Source organism: Anolis sagrei, chromosome 4 (genome assembly GCF_037176765.1).
Source record: "Anolis sagrei isolate rAnoSag1 chromosome 4, rAnoSag1.mat, whole genome shotgun sequence".
Lineage (NCBI taxonomy): Eukaryota > Metazoa > Chordata > Lepidosauria > Squamata > Dactyloidae > Anolis > Anolis sagrei.
In genome coordinates, this window is record NC_090024.1 from 215,338,068 (window position 1) to 215,358,676 (window position 20,609).

General features: G+C 39.0%; 1 long non-coding RNA gene across 1 annotated transcript; it reads right to left on the reverse strand.

The window, feature by feature from the left end:
• Positions 1-1,839: 1,839 nt before the first annotated feature.
• Positions 1,840-13,317, reverse strand: LOC137096835 (uncharacterized). Its single transcript, XR_010909763.1, has 3 exons — positions 13,128-13,317; positions 4,050-4,110; positions 1,840-2,286 (listed from the first exon to the last, which is right to left on the reverse strand). It is a non-coding gene; the product is annotated as an uncharacterized lncRNA (long non-coding RNA).
• Positions 13,318-20,609: the final 7,292 nt, after the last annotated feature.

Sequence of the window (20,609 nt, forward strand, 5' to 3'; positions counted from 1 at the left end):
TGGACCTGAAAACCAATGAGGAGTAGTTTAGTTGTAGTAAACTGGTAGTATAGGGTTTACATATTGCAGGCCAGAAGATAAGTTTGGCCATAGCTGCAATTTCACAAATGTCTTCAAGGTCATTTCTATGCAAATTGCATCACTGATTTGAAAGGAAGATGATTGAAGCATGAATCACTATGACCAGATTTCATTTTTCAGAAGCATTGTATGTATTTGTAATTATATTTACACCATGCAGAGGTGACTGAAAAATTCTCATGTAGTCGATATAAACACATCTGAATACAATAATCTATTATGATACTTATAGAATCCAAAGAATTGCAGAAATATCCAAAAACTAACAAAAGAAAAGAGGGAAAAGAGAGAGACAGACAGACAGTCAGAGAGGAATAAGTTGTGGGAAAGCCCCAAGTAGCTCTTCTATTTGGTGGGCTTTGTTGTACTACTGACTGACTCGGACAGTACCTTTATTCCAGGTGATTCCACAGCAAACAGGAGGATGGCCAGACACCATTCACTGTAAACTTGGAAGCAATTGCTACAAAAGACAAAAAAAAAAAAAGATTTCCAGGTGTGGGAATATTGCAGTTTTGAGCTGAATGTCCAGATCTTTAAATGTCTGTACGTCTCTGCAATCAGAAATCACAGGATTTTTTATCTGCATTTGTTCCCAGGTTTAAAATGCTTGTTCCTGATTGATTAGTTCCTAAAAAGAAGGTGACATTTGAGTAGAAGGCAAAAACTTGTTTGTATGCCAGAAACTTCATGAAACGTATGGAGGGCACATTTTCTCTGGCAAGGACAAAGTTGTGCCCCCCTAGTCAATGTTGGACATTTTTTCACAAGAAGAGCAATCAGGAACTTCCATGTATAAGCCAGGAACAGCACTCTGTTGTTTGATGCCACAAGTACACAGCCAAATCTGTCTGGATAGATAGCCAGGCAGCCAGGCTCTAAAAAGTGTCAATAATGACAAAGTTCTGTTCCTGGCCATCTTGGGAGCCTCTAAATCTCAGAACAAAGCATCAAGTCTGGACAACGGAGGCAGAAATTCCAGGACCAACAGGTATGTATGTGGACCTCTCCTGAAGTCCTGGGATTTTTTGACCCCCACTAAAACCTGTGATTTAGTGCTGTCTGGAAGTACCCTGATTGATGGCATATGATAATACAATTACTGTATACAGGCATGTAGCCGGGGGGGGGGGGGCTTGAGGGGCTTCAGCCCCCCCCCCCCCCCCAAATTCTCATGGTGGTTCGCGAAAAGGCCTTACTGGTGCATTATTTAAACTGTTATGTTTATTCATATCATGATCTGATCACCATACTCAATATATCCCATAGGCATGGGGGTATTGGGGTAATGATGCAAAAGGTTTGCTAGGCTAGACCCTCTTTCACTCAGACTCAGCCCCCCCCAAAAAACTCAGCCCTCCCCCCAAAATCCCCTTGAAAAAAATTCAGCCCCCCCCCCAAACAAAATCCTGGCTACGGGCCTGACTGTATATACTAGAGTATAAGCTGAGTTTTTCAGCTCTTTTTTAAGGCTGAGAAAACAGTCCTCAGCTTATACGCGAATCAAAGTTATTTATTATTTTACTCCTTTATTATTATTATTATTATTATTATTGCATTCATTATTTTCCTCTATTTATTATTATTATTACATTTACATTATTTTACTCTACTATTACTGTTATTATTACATTTACATTAATTTACTCTATTATTATTCCTTATTACATTTATTATTTTACTCTATTACATATACGTAAACACATTTCCATTGAAGAAGGTTAGAATAATGGTTTAATCATATTGGACAGTCTTATCTTAAATTACAGTTTTATGTACATATTCCAAAATATTTACCGTACTGGTGCCTTGATTAATGTAATTTTATTTTAATTTTGAAATTCACCAGTAGCTGCTGCATTTCCCACTCTCAGCTTATAAGCAAGTCAATAAGTTTTCTCAGGTTTTTGTCGTAAAATTATGTGCCTCTGTTTATATTCGGGTTGACTTATACTCGATTATATATGGTATTCCAAAATATTCCCAAATCCAAAACGATATTGGAGAGGGGATTCTCAATTTATAATATATTTGTATGTATCAGTATTTTGGTATATTATTATAGTATAATAGAAGAAAGAAAGGGAGAAATGGGGATAACATCTGAGTAGTAGGGGAGAGGGAAAAAATCTTGCTCCTGGTATAAATGATCTGGTTGAAGTTCCTGCTTCCTCATGTGTTCAGCACAACTTATCAGATAAATAGCTGAGGAAAGATAAAAGAAAAAGACTTAAATTAGTAGGAATCCAACCTGAATGCCTGCATAATATTCTCCATAATGACTGCTTCCTTATCAAAGAAATGCTGTCTGAGGCCTTGGAGGGTGTATTTTACTGGGGGCGGCAGTATGCGTGCGGTTGGAACACAAAACTTGCCTCATCAGGTAATTGAGTTCCATCCTGCCGCTGGGGTATGTCAAGATACACAGAGAAAATGATGCTTTTTGTGTCCATAAAACAAGAGTTCAAGGGGGCCTTTTAACACAGGGATCATAGCCAGAAAAAAGTGTAAAAAATGTTTTCAATGTCAAAATATGCAGGAGGAGGAGGAAGAGGGGAAAATTTCCCCCCTCTCTTAGCCTCAAATAATGATGCTTAGCTTTAAGCAGGAGGTGAATGTTGTAAAAGACCAGACAAAGGGTAATAATTAACGGTGAGACATGACATAGGTGAAGTGGCTCTTTCTACCTTAGAGGAAAACAAGACACAAAGAGGTGGGGGTGAATCTCCATTTTTTGCATCCTGGTTTCATGCTGACAGTTAAAACAATGTAAAAAAAAACATTCCTGTATCCCAGACCACACAGTTATAAAACTAGTCTTTTCCATATCTGATATAGAATTCAGCTGAATTGTACCTCCAGAATGACACTGAACAATGATATGGGATAACAAAAGCCACAATTCTGTTCAAAGTTAAATATATCTAAACAAGGAACATCAGGTGAAATATCAGCAACATTTATTACAGCTAGATTTACTATCTTTGGCAGTTTTTACCCTGATTCAAAGTTTCCACATTCCATATTGATGGCACAGGCTTTGCACCATCTGTGATCTGAATATTATATGCACATTCCTGCTCTTTGATATTAGTCAGCATTCATTGAGTTAGGTGATACACAGTCCACGTTCACCTCTACGCTTGCTAGGTAGGTTACTGATACCTCAACACATGGGTATTTCAAAAATGCTTAGCAGGATAGTAGCTCCCAATTCCTGGGATGTGAAGAACACACATGTATTATGTGTTCTAATCTCTGTTCTGTGTATTTTAATATGTACTTTATAAAAAATATGTTTTAATACGTATTCTTATAGAAATATATTTAATGTGTCTATTTATAGAATTTCTTCAGTGTTTATGTATTTTAACTATGTTGTAACCTGCCTCAAGACACAAGGAGAGGTAGGTAAGAAATAACATTATTATTATTATTATTATTATTATTATTATTATTATTATTATTATTAGCTGTGCCCTGTCACTCGTTGCTGTGGCCTATAGTAAGACTTTTCAAAGTAGAGGTAGATATCTGGACTATTATGAAAGAGAGGTACCTACCTATTCCTTCCCCCTTTTTCTTCCCCTTCCCCTTTCTCTCCTTTCTTTCTTCTCTACCTCTTTCTTTCATTCATTCCTTCTTTCACTCTTTGGTTTCATCCTTCCTTCTCTCTTTCCTTCATTCCCTCCCCCTTTCTCTACTTCTTCCTTTGTCCCCTTTCTTCCCTCCCTGTTTCCTTCCTTTTTTTCACTTTTTATTTCCTTTTCTCCTTCCTTCCTTCCTTCTTTACCTCTTTCCTGCCTTTCCTTCCCTTTTTCTTTCATTTCTAATTTCTCTTCCTCCTTCCTTCGGTACCTCTTTCTTTCCTGCCTTCTCTCCTTCCCTCCCTCCTTCCTTCCCTCTTTCCTTCTTTTCCTCCTCTCTTTCTTTCCTTCCCCCTTCCCCTGCTTTATTCCTTCCCTTACCTTTTTTCCTCCCTTCTTTCTTCTCTCCTTCCTTCCTGTTGCTGTGGTCTAGTCTGGTGATCTAGAAAATAAAGTAATGAGAAAGTGTTGGTTTCTAATATATGTAATGTCTTTATGCTTGTGGGTAAACAGTATTTCTTGCTGTTTCTTTGCTAGTGTTGATGTGGGGGCTGTCTGGTTTGCCTACTCTGGAACATGCAACATATCATTGTCTTCTTTAGGGGGTCCCTTTCACATCTTTGATACTGCATCTGTCATATACATGTGTGCGTGTGAATGGCTGGATGGCCCTTTGTCAGGAGGGCTTTGATTATGTTTTCTTGCCCCGATGAAGGGAGTTGGACTGGATGACTTTAAGGCAGCATTTCTCAACCTGGAAAGTCAAGACCCCGGTGGGGGGGGGTCACCAGGAGGGTGTCAGAAGGGTCACCAAAAACCACCAGAAAACAGTATTTTCTGTGTGGGATGTTTGGCCCAATTCCATTGTTGGTGGGGTTTGGAATGCTCTTTGATTGTAAGTGAACTATGACTCATAGTAACTACGACTCCCAAATGTCAAAGTCTATTTCCCCCAAACTCCTTCTGTGTTCACATTTGGGCATATTGAGTATTCCTGTCAAGTTTGGTCCAGATCCATCAGTGTTTGAGTCCACAGTGTTCTCTGGATGGAGGTGAACTACAATTCCAAAATTCAAGGGCAATGCCCACCAAACCCTTTTAGTATTTTCTGTTGGTCATGGGAGTTCTGTGTGCCAAGTTTGTTTCAATTCCATTGTTGGTGGAATTCAGAATGCTTTTTGTTTATGGGTGAACTATAAATCCCAGCAACTACAACTCCCAAATGACAAAATCATAATTTTTGAGTGATGGTCACTCTTTGTGTTGTGAGATGTTTTGTTGCCAAATTTGGTGTGATTTCATTCATTGGTTCTTTTGTTTTTAAGGTACTCATTATGGACAGAGCATTTATATATATATATAGATTATTATTATTGCTCTGCCTGATTTACCAGACAGAGACGTTGCGGTGGTGGGTGCCCTCCCACCTGCTATTGCACCGACAGGACTTTTCCTTCCCAGAAGCCCTCTCGGTGGTGGCCAATCAGGGGAGGCTTCTGTTTGCCCCTCTGATAGGCCACACTACACAGGTTGCCTTTCTAAGAAACTGCTACATTCATGAGCAGTTTGAGATTTCAGTCAATTTTCAGGTTAAAAATTCCTGAACATTGTCCTCCAAATTTTAAAAAAGGTGAGGGGAAGGGTCCAAAAACTGTACTTGGGGGATTCCAAGAACCACAGTGCTTCTGCAAGAGGTGCATACAATTACTTGGAACGTTTTAGAAATGAATAAAATTTTGGAATTCTATGACATCCAGATTAGCACTCCTTTTTTGCAATCCTAAGCAATGAATATCCAGCTTCTGTTCCACCGTTGAACATGAAGTTTAGATGGAATTTATTTTCTTGGAATTTGAGTCCATTGGTTCATGTTCAAGTCTCTGGAGAAGGAGAAAATAAACTCACTCCATTTTCTACATGACATCTTTTCAGATATTTAAACATAGTTATCATGTCACCTTTCACTCTTCCTTTCTCCAAGGCAAATCCAGCAGGGTTAATTGCTCTGCATTTAGACATTCATTCTAGAGCTAAACCAATTATCACTCTGTTCTTCTCATACAATGCTTTTTCAACAAAGAGCAGAACTGAACCCCATACAATGACTTCAAGCTCCTCCATACCAGTAGCTGAGTATCTGCTCACCCAAGATCATGTAAAGAATGGATCCTGACTTCACGAATGGCATGAATGTATGATGGTGCTGCCAAAAGTGTGATCAAAAGCATCAATTGATTATACCCAATGGTTTACATATTTCTTTCTTCATATATCCCCACGGTTCTGGGTATTTTTCATTTACTATTCCACATTAGCTCGTCATTATAATAAAAAAGATTCTATTTTGTTCTATTTTACTTTTAATGTCATCTAATGACTTGCATGGTGTAATTTATATTCCTTCCAGATGATCCATGAATTATTTGGACCCCTCCTTCAAAACATTATTGTAATCACCCCAACTGTAAACCACTTCCTAACATGTCAGATCTCAGATGCCAAGTGCTTACTTTCCTTTAATGCCAGTGGAGACTTTTACTATCAAGGCCAGACTTTTGAGCTCTTAAGTCTTTTTTAGCAACACATGCTGTCATAAATAGCTATCTACAAGTCCAATTCCATTATGTCTGCTGCATTCCCCTGTCAGATCTCATTGTCACATCCTCTCTGTGATGTTAATCATATTTGTGAAGGATGACCTCCTCTTTTGTAAAGCGGAAGCTTCTGACTGTTACTAGATATGCTACCTGACCACCAGCTCTTTTCCTATCTCCCAAAAATCTTTCTCTATTTACAATAAAAATACTTTTACAGTAACTGAGGAGGGAAGTAAAGTAGCGTATATATGTCCCACCCTCTCCATTAGCAACCTCTGCATGCTTATAGGAAAGAAGGATGCTGTAATCACAGCATCCTTCTCTGTAAAAAAAATTTAGCATCAGTTCAGCAAAAATACTATTTTTAAAAAAGCATGTGAAGGGTATGCCTATAAAACCACATGATTTGAAATGCCATTGATAATAATGAGAGCTTTGATCAGAGTGCATGCACATTAAAGGTTCAAAAATATAAATTAGCATACTCTTTTAGCCTTGTAGGTATATTGATGTAATGTAAAATATAATATATGAAAATGTAAATGCACATGAAATGTAATGTACATGTAAACTGGATATACAAAAATCTAACTTAACTACAGGGAAGTGTAACTTGTTTTCATAGACAAAAGAAAAACTAAGGCCTGGTTCAGATGTGTTAAGATGAGTAGCAATCCTTTATGTATTTAAGTGACTGATGATTTAACACAGCCAATTCATGCCTGAAGAGTGGACTCCTTCGTTAAGGTTTAGTAAGGCAGTACTCTAATAATGCATGAACATGACCTAGTAAATACAGTACATTCCTTTTCACATTTATATCAGATATTTGTTATTTCTGTCCTCCTAAACCACATTATTCTTCAATGTTTCAAATACTTTTTATTTATGCTGAATATGTAACTAGGATATCTTTTTCTGAAATCTGGTCAAAGTTGCTACCTAACGTACATGTATGTAAAGTTCTAAGATTGCAATTTTCTGCCTTATCATCAGAATTCAAATTGCACAAGTCATAATAATTGCCTAGTCTTCCATGTTACCTGTTAGTTATGTTGTATTACAGTGCCTAAACTCAAAGTCATCCGCAACTGGGTTTTTAAAATCATGTCTTCCATCTCCTGCCCCTGCAAATTAGATGCAGATTATCTGAAATGATTCTTTAGGATTTCACCAGAATGCTGGATAGTCCAGGGGGAATTTTGGTTCATAGGAAAGTTAGATGAGTAAATTTGTGTATAACATGACCTCCAGAACAAACAAATAAGACTGGCAAAATCCACAAGTCTGAAAGATAAATTTCTGAACTCCTTCACCATCTATTAAAGGCTCCTTGTAGTCAAACCTGCAATTTTCCAATCAAGAACTTCAAAAAGAGTAATAATTTAGCTTCCATTAAAATAAAACCAAAGAATCTAATAATTTATTATTATAAAATCCTCATCCCTTTGAAGGATCCATATTTCAGAAGAGCAGAATAAAGGACTGGATCATGTGAGAGTATTTCCAAGGTCAGGGGCCTAGCACATCATTAGAAACCCAATAACAAGACTGCTGTGATCAGGTGCATTCTTCATGAAGACATACATATCTATTATGTATAGTCTCATTGTGGAGAAACTCTGCTTTTCTAAGAACACAAAAAGAATCATGCTGGATCTAGTCCATATTTCTGGCAAGGAATTTCTTGCCACCGAAATGAAGAAATCTATCATTTATAGAAGGGATGAAAAAAGAAAAGAAACTATCTGTCTCTGAGCCAACTATATCATAAATGTCTGGTTCTGCATGATTGGGCTGGTGAATTTCTCAACCTTTTGAAACTCTTACTTATTTTACTTATTTAGATGATCCCTTGTAGTCCAAGGATGATGGCCCTCCAAGTGCAGTGTCTTGGCACTGGATACATAGGTGGCTGTGGAGACCTATTCTTGATCCATATGTTCTTCTGCAGTGAGGACATTGGTTTCCAGGTGGAAGGCAGTCTTGGTCAGGGTTGGCTTGGTGCGCCTTTCTCTTGGCATATTTCTCCCTTTTGCCCTCCATTCATGCATCTTCAAATTCTGCAGCACAGCTGGTCACAGCTAACCTCCAGTTAGAGCACTCAAGGGCTTCCAAGTTCTTGGTGTCTATGTCACAGTTTTTAAGGTTGACTTTAAGCCCAACTTTGAATCACTTTTCCTGTCTACCAACATTCAATTTTCTGTTGTTAAGTTGGGAGTACAGCAACTGCTTTGGGAGATGGGGATTGGGCATTCAGACAACGTAGCCAGACTAGCGGAGTTGATGGTGTACGAGCAACACTTCAATGCTAGTAGTCTTTGCTTCTTCCAGCTTGCTAACGTTTGTCCACCTGTCTTCCCAAGATATTTGTAGAATTTTTCTGATGCAATGTTGATGGAATCATTCTAGGAGTTGAGTGTCCCGTCTGCAGACAGTCCATGTTTTGCAGGCGTATGGCAGGGTTGAGAGGACAACAGCTTTATAAACAAGCACCTTGATATCTCTATGATTGTTCCAATCCTCAAACACTCTCTGCTTTATTTGGAAAAATGCTGCACTCTCAGAGCTCAGGTAGTATTGTATTTCAGTGTCAATGTTGACTTTTGTGGAGAGGTGGCTGCCAAGGAAACAGAAATGGTCAGCATTTTCTAATGTTACAACATTAAGCTGTATTTCTGGCACTGGAGAGGGATTGGCTGATGACTGCTGGAAGAACACTTTGGTTTTCTCGATGTTCAATGAGAGGCTTCTCATATGCTTCTGCGAAGGTGTTTAGAGTGGCTTGTAGGTCTTCTTCTGAATGTGCACAGACTATGTTATCATCTGCATATTGGAGTTCTGTAACAGATGTTGTTGTGACCTTGGTTTTAGCTTTCAGTCTCCTGAGGTTAAATAGCTTGCCATCTGTCTGATAGATTATTTCAACTCCGGAGGAAAGATCCCCTTCAACAAGATGAGGTATTATAGCAATGATGATGGAAAATAAGGTTGGGGCAACAACACATCCCTGTTTGACACCTGAACCCACCTTAAATGTGTCACTTTTGGAGCCATTGCTGTCCAAGACTGTTGCCATCATGCCATCATGGAGGAGCCTCAGGGTGTTCACAAATTTATCAGGGCATCCGATTTTTTGGAGGACGTTCAAGAAAACACTGTGGTTCACTCTGTTGAATGCCTCTGCATGGTCAATGAATGCCTGCAAGGTCAATGAATGCCATGTACAGAGGTTGACTTTGTTCCCTGCATTTTTTTCTTAGAGCTGTCGTGCAGTGAAGATCATGTCCACTGTTTCTTTGGAGGGACACACAAACTCACAGTTTTGTTGTAAGGAGAAAAGGTAACAAGGAGAAAAGGCCTGTATACTTTCTGACCTCAGTGAGGGAAAGGCAAAATATAGGTGCAACTAAGAAATACTTCATTTTAAATTGTGAAATCCTGGAAGATTTTTTAAAGGAATCCTATGACACTCAACCTTCAAATTATCATTCTGTGATTAGTTGCATACATGTAGCTAGTGTTAGAAGCAAGGTGGAGCTTTTGTTTCTGCCTCTGTACAGATTCAGCTGATCGTTATTGCTAAGCAGGCTGCTGGAAAGTGGCAGAGACCATTCTGTGCATTAGCATCGAAGCAGGCAGTGTAAAAAATCAGATCTGATTCTGCCTGCGGAAGATAAATGAGGCAGAGTCCCCAATGCCCAAGATTTGGTCATCTCTTTATGAGTTCTGAAGTACCTATTAGCAGCTTTGATGAGTGCTGGGGGAGATGAAGTCTACCTTGAACAATGTTAGAGAGCTGAATCAAATCACTTGAAATCTCCCAGAGGGAGAAACAGCCTGAGTTGGTTATATACACTGTATCCTTTCCCTCTATTGCCTACAAGTTTTATATGAATGCTCAGCTGGGGAAAAAATTGTAAGCACTTTTCCAGCAAAATCTCTCAAGAATGTACACTCATATATCCAATAGCTGCTTCCCCTGCAGTTTTATGTACATCCGTAGTCAGTTTTTTCTCTACACCTTTCATCTCCACCTCGTTCCTTCACCTTGATTTTATACGGATGTGGCACCTGCAAGAATAAGGCGCTTGGATAAGATTTTTCTCACATTTATTTAAGTAGCATCAGCAATTGCACAATAAAAATGGTGTTTGGACTACTCTGGATTCCTTTCTTCTTTCTTTCTATTTATTTCTTTTTGGATTGCATTGTGCACTGAGTGAATAAATGATTGACTCATTTACCATACACCACAAAACCATACATTTCCATGCCACTACAAATGTTCTTAAAAGTGAGATCACTTGATGCCATGCAAAACCTTGGTTTGCACTGTCATGAATGATTCAGATGACCCATTATGCTATGTGTTGAGTAGTAAGGATGAAAATAATATCCATTTGCTCTTTGTTTCTCACTTTAAAAGGTTTTTTTCCAGTAGTTTTGAGGGAAACTACTGGGAGGAATATGCACAGAGCCACGTGGCTACTACAAAATTCTTTGTCTCTTTGGAAATCCATTTTCTGCACAGGAAAGAAAAACATGGGTATTTCTGCACAAAAAGAATTTCTATACAAAAAAAACATGTTATTTGTGCAGAAAAAATCACAGAAAGCATTTGTGCAGAATACATGGTGCTTTTCTGCAGATAGTGCACAGAAATTATGTGTGCTTCTCTGCAGAAAACATATTTTCTACACAGAAAGTGTGTTTCTGGAGGGGGAAAATGTGTTTGCCTATAGACAAGTGTCCCCTAAAACACAAATCATAATCCAGAACTAAATAGAAATATCTATGTTCTTATTCAGCAGGGAGAACACAGAAGACCTGTTCTTGATAGCTAGGATGAAGAGCATGAGATGTATATCTTTAGTCTTCAATCAGAACTTAAACCATGTGGTTCTAGAGATTCAATTTGCCCACCCCTATTCTACATCCCTAATTTACCCAGACTTTGACTAGAATACTTGCAGTTCAGCATAGTTTCCCTATATGTTCTTGGATCAGAAGTAGAGAGAAGATAGAGCTTGATTTACTGATAAGTCACTGGTTGATTTGTGGTGGACTAATAAGGAATCCTGAATCCCAGCTTCTTGGCCATTTCAACAGTTGTATAAGTCCCTGCCTGCCCTGAAATATACTGCTGACATGAAGACCACATCACACCCTTCTTATGTAGAAGGAGTGTGTGATTTTTTTCAGTTCTGGTCTTGAAAAGGTATTCCTGAATTCAGAAGAATTTAACTATAACAGCAGGTCTGTAGCACCAAACCCTTAGAACATTTTTTTCAATGTAAAGTGTAAGTGAATTTAATAAACTCTCAGCTGCAAGAGTCTGAATGGTATTCTCTTCCTCTTCGAGGGAAGGACAGCATGCTAATATACAGTATGGCATATTCTATAGTAAATTAAGGTATAGAAGTAATGGACAATGATTGAAAAAAACACAGAAAAGCTTCAACATAAATTCAAGGACCCCAGAAGTTTTGTCTATAAAACTGAAAGTTATTTCAAACCATTATGCAAACCTAAATTTCAGGTACTTGTAACTATTTGCCAAATATAAGTTTCCAAAACTTGCAATGTTTGAGTGTATAGGAAACAACCACTTATTTGAAAATTTATACAAATGTGCATATTTGACATGTGTTCAGCAATGGAAAATTTGAATAAAATTGTGTACTTTGGAATCATACATACAAAAATAGATACATTGGAAAAGGAATGTAACTTCTTGTGTGGAAACTTAAAGATAGGTCAACACAGCACTATAAAGGGTCAAGAATGTTTATGAGATTTAGAGAAATTAAATAAAAACAAGACACCTCTTTAACAGGTATGGGTCAATGCTACTGAATCACGGGGGTTGTAGTTTTACAAGGTCTTTAGCCCTCTCTGCCAAAGAGTGCTGGTCCTCACCAAACTACAAAAGCCAGAAACCCAGAAATCCATAACATTGACACATGGATTAATTGCATCAGTTCTATAGTGTAGATGCACTAGATTCTCATGCTTATTCTCTAACAAGTATAATCAGAATCACAGCCTTAAAATGATTTTTACAATCTATGACATTGAAAATATTATTAATGCAGTGAGACAGATACTGGAAGAGATCAAATTTTGAACTGATGGTCTGCTTTAGTTTACTGGATCCTGTATTCTATACTAATTTTATTGTCAGACTCAAGATTTAGGGTTTTTTGCTTCAATTTGAGTAATCTGATCTGAATCAGGTTCCCCATATAACCTCAATGTACTATTGCTTTATTATCCCAGTTGCAGCTCTACCAAGCAGAATGTACAAAAAAGATGATTTGCAACATAGGTCATGGGATGACATTGTCACCTGCACAGTAACGAACAATCTCCCCATTTTTTTACCACTTCCCATGGAATTTTCTCTGTAAAAAACTTTGGACACAATATCAACAACCTCCTTATTGACATTTTTGGCAATTGAGATACTTTTTTTTGGCATAGTCAATATAAAGCATATTAAGGCACATGCATATACAAAACATCTCATGCCATTTTTTGACTGACTATGATAAAGAAATGCAGAAGTGGTATATTCTTATTGTCAAAAGGCTGGCCCCAGTTGGGGAAAATAAAAAAATGATCTATCCTTCTATCCATCCATCCATCTGTTCAATAGACGTTCTTTATTACAAGTTGGAAACAACCTGAAGGTACATAGGAAAATTCCCTTTGAACCATATTAAGAATAACACTCACAGTCTAAGAACTGTAAATACATGAAACACGGATTAATCAGATAATATGCCATTGTCATATGCATCCAGGTGTAAATGGAGAGCAGCTTAAATGTGATGAAATACGGACTGAATGCACATACCTCTTTGCCTTGAAGCAGCTCAATAAATAATTATCTTTTTCCTCATTTGTTTCCTACATTTCAATGTAGTTTTCCTGTCTTTGGTATGGAGTGAGGGCAATAGTCCTGGAACAGTTAGCGCACTGTCTTGGGACCTGGCTTAATCCACTGGAGTCCCTGCAGGACACTAGAGCTGTGTTAAGTGGGCTTCAAAGGCAAGAGGCTGAATGAGGTATGACAGGAAACCAGCTTCTTCTAACTGGTTCACTTCAGGCTAGCTTTAAATAAATTGCAGCTCTGAGCATCTTGGACATTGACAAGAAAGCTGTGATATTTGCAGCTTTGCTACAGAAAATTGTAGTCTTTTGTGGCAAGGGCAGGAGAACACAAATAATATATTTTAAAGCAGGAAAGCTGTGCCTGAAACCGGATCAAGAAAAAATCCTACAGTCTGTGGGACTCCTGGAAGGTTCAAATTCATATGTGACCTCTGATGTAAATGGAGCAGCAGATTAGCTAACATTCACATCAGGGTTGCAGTGACTAGAAAAAACAGAACTGACTAGTAACCAGATTCACAAAGCATTTTTTTCTGATAACCTTTTTACAACTTTTTACTTCATTTAAAAAGATATATCATTTTCACATTCCAAAATGTAGATTTGAATTTCAAATGCTGTCATCAGTTTTTACAAAGATAATTTGGTTTAAAAGTATAGCATGCGGTACCGGAAAGTGATACAATTATCTCAAAGCATTATTTCAATGTATTTCCCCTTCCTCTGTGTATGTGAATAGTGCATTATTAGTATAATTTGAAAATTCCAGACAGCTATCCTTGTTAGTGTGAAGCACAAAACCAAATAAGAGTGGATCACTTCCTCTCTTCATTTTTTAATTTCAAAATTTCACGAAATGTGTAAAATCTAAATGTGGTAGAAAGCACGACTAAGTTTTGAGTACTCCTCAAAAACAACAGGGGCCTGTCATATCTTAAAGACTAATCAGTTTCATCAAACATGCGCTTTTATAAACACTGTCTACTTCTTCTGGCTGATACACACACACTTAGTTAAAGGCTATTTTTATGGTAGTCATAACTCTGTTTATATTTGGTATTTTACTTCTTTTTCACCCAACCATTTACAATCACTAACACATGTGTACATATATATGTCTGTCATTGGAGATTAATGGTTGAAATAAGAAAATTGCAAGAAGAAAAAGTAATTGCAACTCCAGGAAATGCCACTGGCCTTAAGACATCTGGGAAATGGCACTTCTGGTAAGCAAACAAGAGCCCATCACACCTTGTTCTGTTCTCTCCATACCTTTTAGAATGATTATGATTTGACTCATCGCATGGCAGACAGAATTGTCTGTCCTATACTCCCCAAAGTCATTTCCCATCACCCTCTTGTTCTTGCCTTCCATAGGATCCATGGATCCTTTGGAAGTCAACCATTCAAAACAGATGGTTTGGAAGTGGCAGTCTCATTCTTCCATCCCATCACCATTTCTGCTCTTTGCAAAAGTGAAGACAAGGCAAAATGGGTCATTATTAAAATTGCCTTCTAATCTTTGAAGTGAAACAAAACTCTTTATCATAATTTGTAAATAACCCCACCTCTTCCTTCTGAAAAGATTGAGGAATCATTTTGAAAGTCTCTCGGTACATGTTGTATTAGCCTGAGCTTTGGACTATGATTCTGGAGACAAGGATTTGAATCCCTGCTCAGATATGAAAAATCACTGACATGCTCCCTTCATGAAGGGGGCAGTAAATGCCTCCTTGGAATAAGATGAAGTTCCAAATTGCCTAAAGGATCCAGTTGTGAAGCCTATATTTTAAAAAGCCATCCCCAAACCCCTCTATAATGGATAATTACCAGCAATATTCAACCTCCCCTTTCTGAATAAGGTATTGGAACTTTGGGTATTTCTTGATGAGACAGATTATCTAGATCCATTTCAATCTGGTTTCAGGTCTGCCTATGGAACAGAGACAGCTTTGGTCGCCTTGGTGGATGACCTCCGCAGAGAGCTAGATAGGAGCATATCCCTGTTGGTTTACCTGGATCTCTCAGCAGCTTTTGATATCATTGGTCATGGTATCCTTCTGGGTCATCTCACTGGGATGGGACTAAGAGGCACTGTTCTACAGTGACTCCAGTCCTTCCTAGAGGGTCATATCCAGAAGGTGGTGCTAGGGGACTCCTGCTTGAACCCTCAGCCATTGACCTGTGGGGTTCCACAGGGTTCCATTTTGTCTCTCGTGCTGTTTAACATATACTTGAAACTACTGGGAAATGTCCTCTGGAGTTTTGGAGTTTGGGACCACCTGTATGCAGATGACACCAACTCTACTACCCCTTTCCACCTATATCCAAAGAAGGTGTCCTGACCCTAAACCAGTACTTGTCATCAGCAATGGACTGGATAAGGGTAAACAAATTGAAACTTAATCCAAACAAGACAGATGTACTCCTGGGCAGTCAGAAGACAGACCAGGGAATAGGGACCTGCCTATACTAGATGGGGTTACACTCCCACAAAGACACAGTTTGGGGGTCCTCCTGGACTTGGCATTGAACTTGGAAACCCAGGTATCGGTGGTGGCTAGGAGGGCCTTTGCACAATTAAAACTTGTGCACCAACTGTGCCTATTCCTTGAGAAGCCAGATCTGGCCATGGTGGTACATGCCTTAATTACATCTCACCCTAGATTACTGTAATACACTCTACGTGTGGCTGCCTCTGAAGAGTGCTTCAGCTGGTCCAAAGAGGTGCAGCCAGGTAGTTCCATTGGCTGCCAGTCTGTTACCAGGAACAATTCAAATTGCTGGTTATGACCTTTAAATCCCTAGGCGATTCAGGTCCAGGCTATTTGGATCCCCTTGTGCTAACCTGCCTAGGCTCTGAGACCTTCAGAAGAGGCCCTTCTCTTGGTCCCACCTCCAACTCAAACTCAGTTATTAGGAAAAAATAGAGCAGGCCTTCTTGTTGGCTACCCCTCAACTTGGAAAATCCTTGCCCAGGGAAGCCAGAATGACCACCTCCCTGATGTCATTCTAGTGGCAGGCTAAAATGTTTCTATTCAGGCAGGCTTTTAAAGATGAAGGTGTTTAAGACTATCAAGGGCATTTGTTTATTGCTTGACTCATAAATTTATGGCAAAGAAAAATGATACTTGTTCAGGCCTAGGTTGTGGCCTTAAGTGTTTGTAAAATGTTAATTAATTTGTATTTTGTTTACACCATATGTTGTTAATGTATGTAAATAAAAAATATAAAAATAATATTTTTAAAAGACCATCAAAGACTGCTGTGCTTTTGTGATGTGATATTATATGCTTTTATGGTTTTAACATGGATTGTTTTAATATTAATGTTGTTTAATACTATTTTAATATTTGCATATTTCAAGTTGTACTGAAATGCTTTTAGTTGTGAGTAGCTTTGAGTCTCTGTATTGAGAGAAAAAGTGGGATAGAGAGAGAGAGAGAGAGAGAGAGAGAGAGAGAGAGAGAATTTTCTTCAGAAGTCACCACTTTCCTGCCATGGTAGAAATGAAGCTCAATACTGAGTTGTCTGGTTTCATAGGCAACATAATTCATAACAATCTTGAACAGCAATAATTAACAGGAAGCCTGTTAGGATCTCCAGGATGTCAATGTGATTTTACCTCAATGCTCTAGAACCACTACTACAAACTATTCTAATATTGAGCCATATTCCACCTCATTTCTGTATATCCCTCATATGCCATACTTGGCCAGTACAGACAGAAATGGAGTGAGAATGAAAGCATATTTGTTTGTTTTTTACCACTTTCCTATTGCCTTCTGTTCCAAACATACACAAAAATGAAAGGAACAAAGAAGAGGTATTTCTTCCCTTTCTGATGATAAACTGAAGGAGGGAGGTGGGTTGAATCAAAGTACTTCCATCTTCACCATTCATTGTTGCTCTGGCCCTTAAAGTGACATTGTGGCTGGGTGGGAGTGGGAATGGCAATTTGTGTTGAAAATGACCCTCCTCTCAAGTTTACAATCTCTCCCACCAGGCTGAAAAGGTTTACTGTCTCTCTGGAGTATACAGAAACATTGCTTCAGCCAAAACCACTCTTCAGTTTAGCTGACCCTTTATAAATGTAATGAAACCCACTGCAAAAACCCACAGGGTTAAAATTAGAACCTAGCACACAAAGGTCTTGGTGCAGAGGAAAGAGATAATGCAAATAAACAACTACCATGGGAAAAAGGACAAACCACACAAGGAGGGTTCCCAACTCATCTGTCACTGCAGATGCGGCTGTATGCCGGATATCCGTTGTTCTTCCCAGCACTCCAGCTTACACTAGTCTTTGTTAGCAGGATTGTGACTCAGAGAGACCATAAGTGATATAAAGCCACAGCAGACACCATCCCCCAAACCAGCACTGTTTAGACAAAACACAGTGGGGAGTGGTTTGGCTTACCATATGTTGGCACTAAAGCGAAATGTTCTTCCTGCCTGGCTAGACGTGTTGTGTGAAAAGTTCAAGAGCTGTCAGAGATGGGCAGAGATTTTTTTCCTGCAGATGTTAGGGATCAGTATTATGTAGTAAATGGATTGGCACTTAATCTGGTTTCAGTGATGTGGTCCACTAAATGATAATTGGAAATCTGGAGTAAGTAATATTTACTCATTCCTGAATCTGGGTGGGACCATGCAAAGTAAAACAATCACTGGAACTGACAAAATTAATATCTGATATCAAGGAAGATTTCCTCTGGTGTGAAACCATGATCTCCTTTCTTGTGATTGATAGGTATCTTTTAAAGATGTAATCTCTGAACCAGCTGCCTCTCCTCCCATATCTACCATCCCAATATATACTGAGAAGAACTGTTTCAGACTTTACCATATCGTGAATGGTGTAACTCATCAACACTTAAAGGTTGCCAGCTGCGCCCGTACCTTGGGAAGTCGGATCTGGCCACAGTGGTCCACGCTCTTGTTACATCCCGATTAGATTACTGCAACACACTACGTGGGGTTGCCTTTGAAGACTGTTCAGAAACTCCAACTAGTCCAGCGGGAGGCAGCCAGATTGGTTACAGGAGCATCATACAGGGAGCATACCACCCCCCTGTTATGTCAGCTCCACTGGCCGCCGATCCAATTCCGAGCACAATTCAAAGTGCTGGTTTTGACCTACAAAACCCTATACGGTTCCGGCCCAGTGTATCTATCTGAACGGATCTCCCTCTACGTCCCACCTCGGAGTCTAAGATCTTCTGGGGAGGCCCTGCTCTCGGCCCCGCCTCTATCACAAGTGAGATTGGCAGGGACAAGGAGCAGGGCCTTCTTGGTGGTGGCCCCTCACCTATGGAATTCACTCCCCGGGGAAATTAGATCAGTGACATCCCTCCTTTCCTTTAGAAGGAAATTAAAAACATGGATTTGGGACCAGGCGTTTGGGCAACCTGGCAGATAAATAAAGGACTACGAAATGGACAAAGTGGAAGGAAGCTATGGACTCTGAATGGCGAACGCTGAGCATGAGATTAGTGTTATTGATTATGTTAGATATTGATTGTTTTAGCTGTTCTAACTGATTTAATTGCTGTTTTATACATTATTTGTATTATTGTGTGTAGGCATCGAATTGTGCCTTTTGTAAGCCGCCCTGAGTTCCCCTCCGGGGGTTGAAAAAGGCGGGGTAGAAGTACTCGAAATAAATAAATAAATTTTGCAATATGGAAGACATTTATGAATTGAAAATCCTCCTAAGGAATTGTCAAGATGTGTATCAACTTCAAGATGTATAGAAGTACCTTGATGCATATTGGTTCCATTGTGCATTAATTCCAATGCACATTAGTTCCATTGTGTATTTATCCCTTGTACATTGGTGCTAATATCAGCAGTGATATGCAGTGATAATTTTTCTAGTGACATTATGGCAGCCTCTTGAGGAATATCACTGTTACAAAACCACTCAATTCTATTTACTGCAAACCTAAGTCCACAAACCCAAACTGAATTTCAGCTTGTATTTCAAAATTAATCAATGGAAATTTAGTTTACTACAATACTAGAAGTTTGAAAGATAAAGGGAAAAAATGGTTGGGGATCGGAATTTTTAGTGTGCCCTCATTTCTCCTCAACCTCACCCTGCCCTTGGCTCTCCTACACCTCTGGTAATGCTGGTTGCCAGAAATTCAAGTTGCAATCATCTTCATTAAGAATCTTGATCAACATAAACTGCAGGAAAGAGGAAAGTATGATTTTTTCAATTTTCATTTTGTTTTTGGGTGCCTGTGGTGTGAGTTTTCTTCAGTTTCCCCCACAAAAATCAACACTGGAGGAAATACCAGTCCCACAGTAAACAGAAATCATGGATCTACTGAATAAATTATCTTCACTGGAGTCAACATTATTCATTAGTATGTTTTCTCAACAATATTATTGAGAACAGTGGTTTGATTGTTGGTCTAGACTCTGGGAGACGAAGGCTCGAATAGCCTCTTTATGGTAACCCCCCCCCACACACACACACACACACACCTTGTATCTCACAAACAAAGTAATTAGCATTCATAAGTAGAAGATGAGCAACACCCTTTCCCACCCCATATGCTCAAAAGATCTAGCAGAATAATAAAACAAGCTTAAAGAAATGAAGCAGATTTACTGAAAGTGTCATAACATACTATTAAAAGGGGGGGGGGGATTGTAGTCCACACAATCCATAGAGAATTGGGAAGGGAGATTATTCTCTGGAACTTGTCCACCACTGATCCTGCATTAATGTGTATCTAGCACTCAAAGATGGAGAGAGAATTATGTCTTGTTAGATCCTAGAACAGTGTTTCTCAATCTCGGGGTCGGGACCCCTGTGAGGGTCGCAAGAGGGTGTCAGAGGGGTCGCCAAAGACCATCAGAAAACATAATATTGTCTGTTGGTCATGGGGGTTCTGTGTGGAAAGTTTGGACCAATTCTATCATTGGTGAGGTTCAGAATGCTATTTCATTGTGGGTGAACTATAAATCCCAGCAACTACAACTCCCAAATTCTGAGATCTGTTTTCCCCAAACTCCACCAGTGTTCACATTTGGGGATATTGAGTATTTGTGCCAAGTTTAGTCCAGATCCATCATTGTTTTAGTCCACAGTGCTCTCTGGATATAGGTGAACTACAACTCCAAAAATTCAAGGTCAATGCCCACTAGACCCTCCCAGTGTTTCCTAGTGGTCATGGGAGTTCTGTGTGCCAAGTTTGGTTCAATTCCATCATTGGAATTGAATACTCAGAATACTCTTTGATTGTAGGTGAACTATAAATCCCACCAACTACAACTCCCAAATGACAAATTCATTCCCCACAACCCCACCAGTATTCAAATTTGGGCATATCGGGTATTTGGGCCAAATTTGGTCCAGTTAATGAAAATTCATCCTGCATATCAGATATTTACATTATGATTCATAACAGTAGTAAAATTACAGTTATGA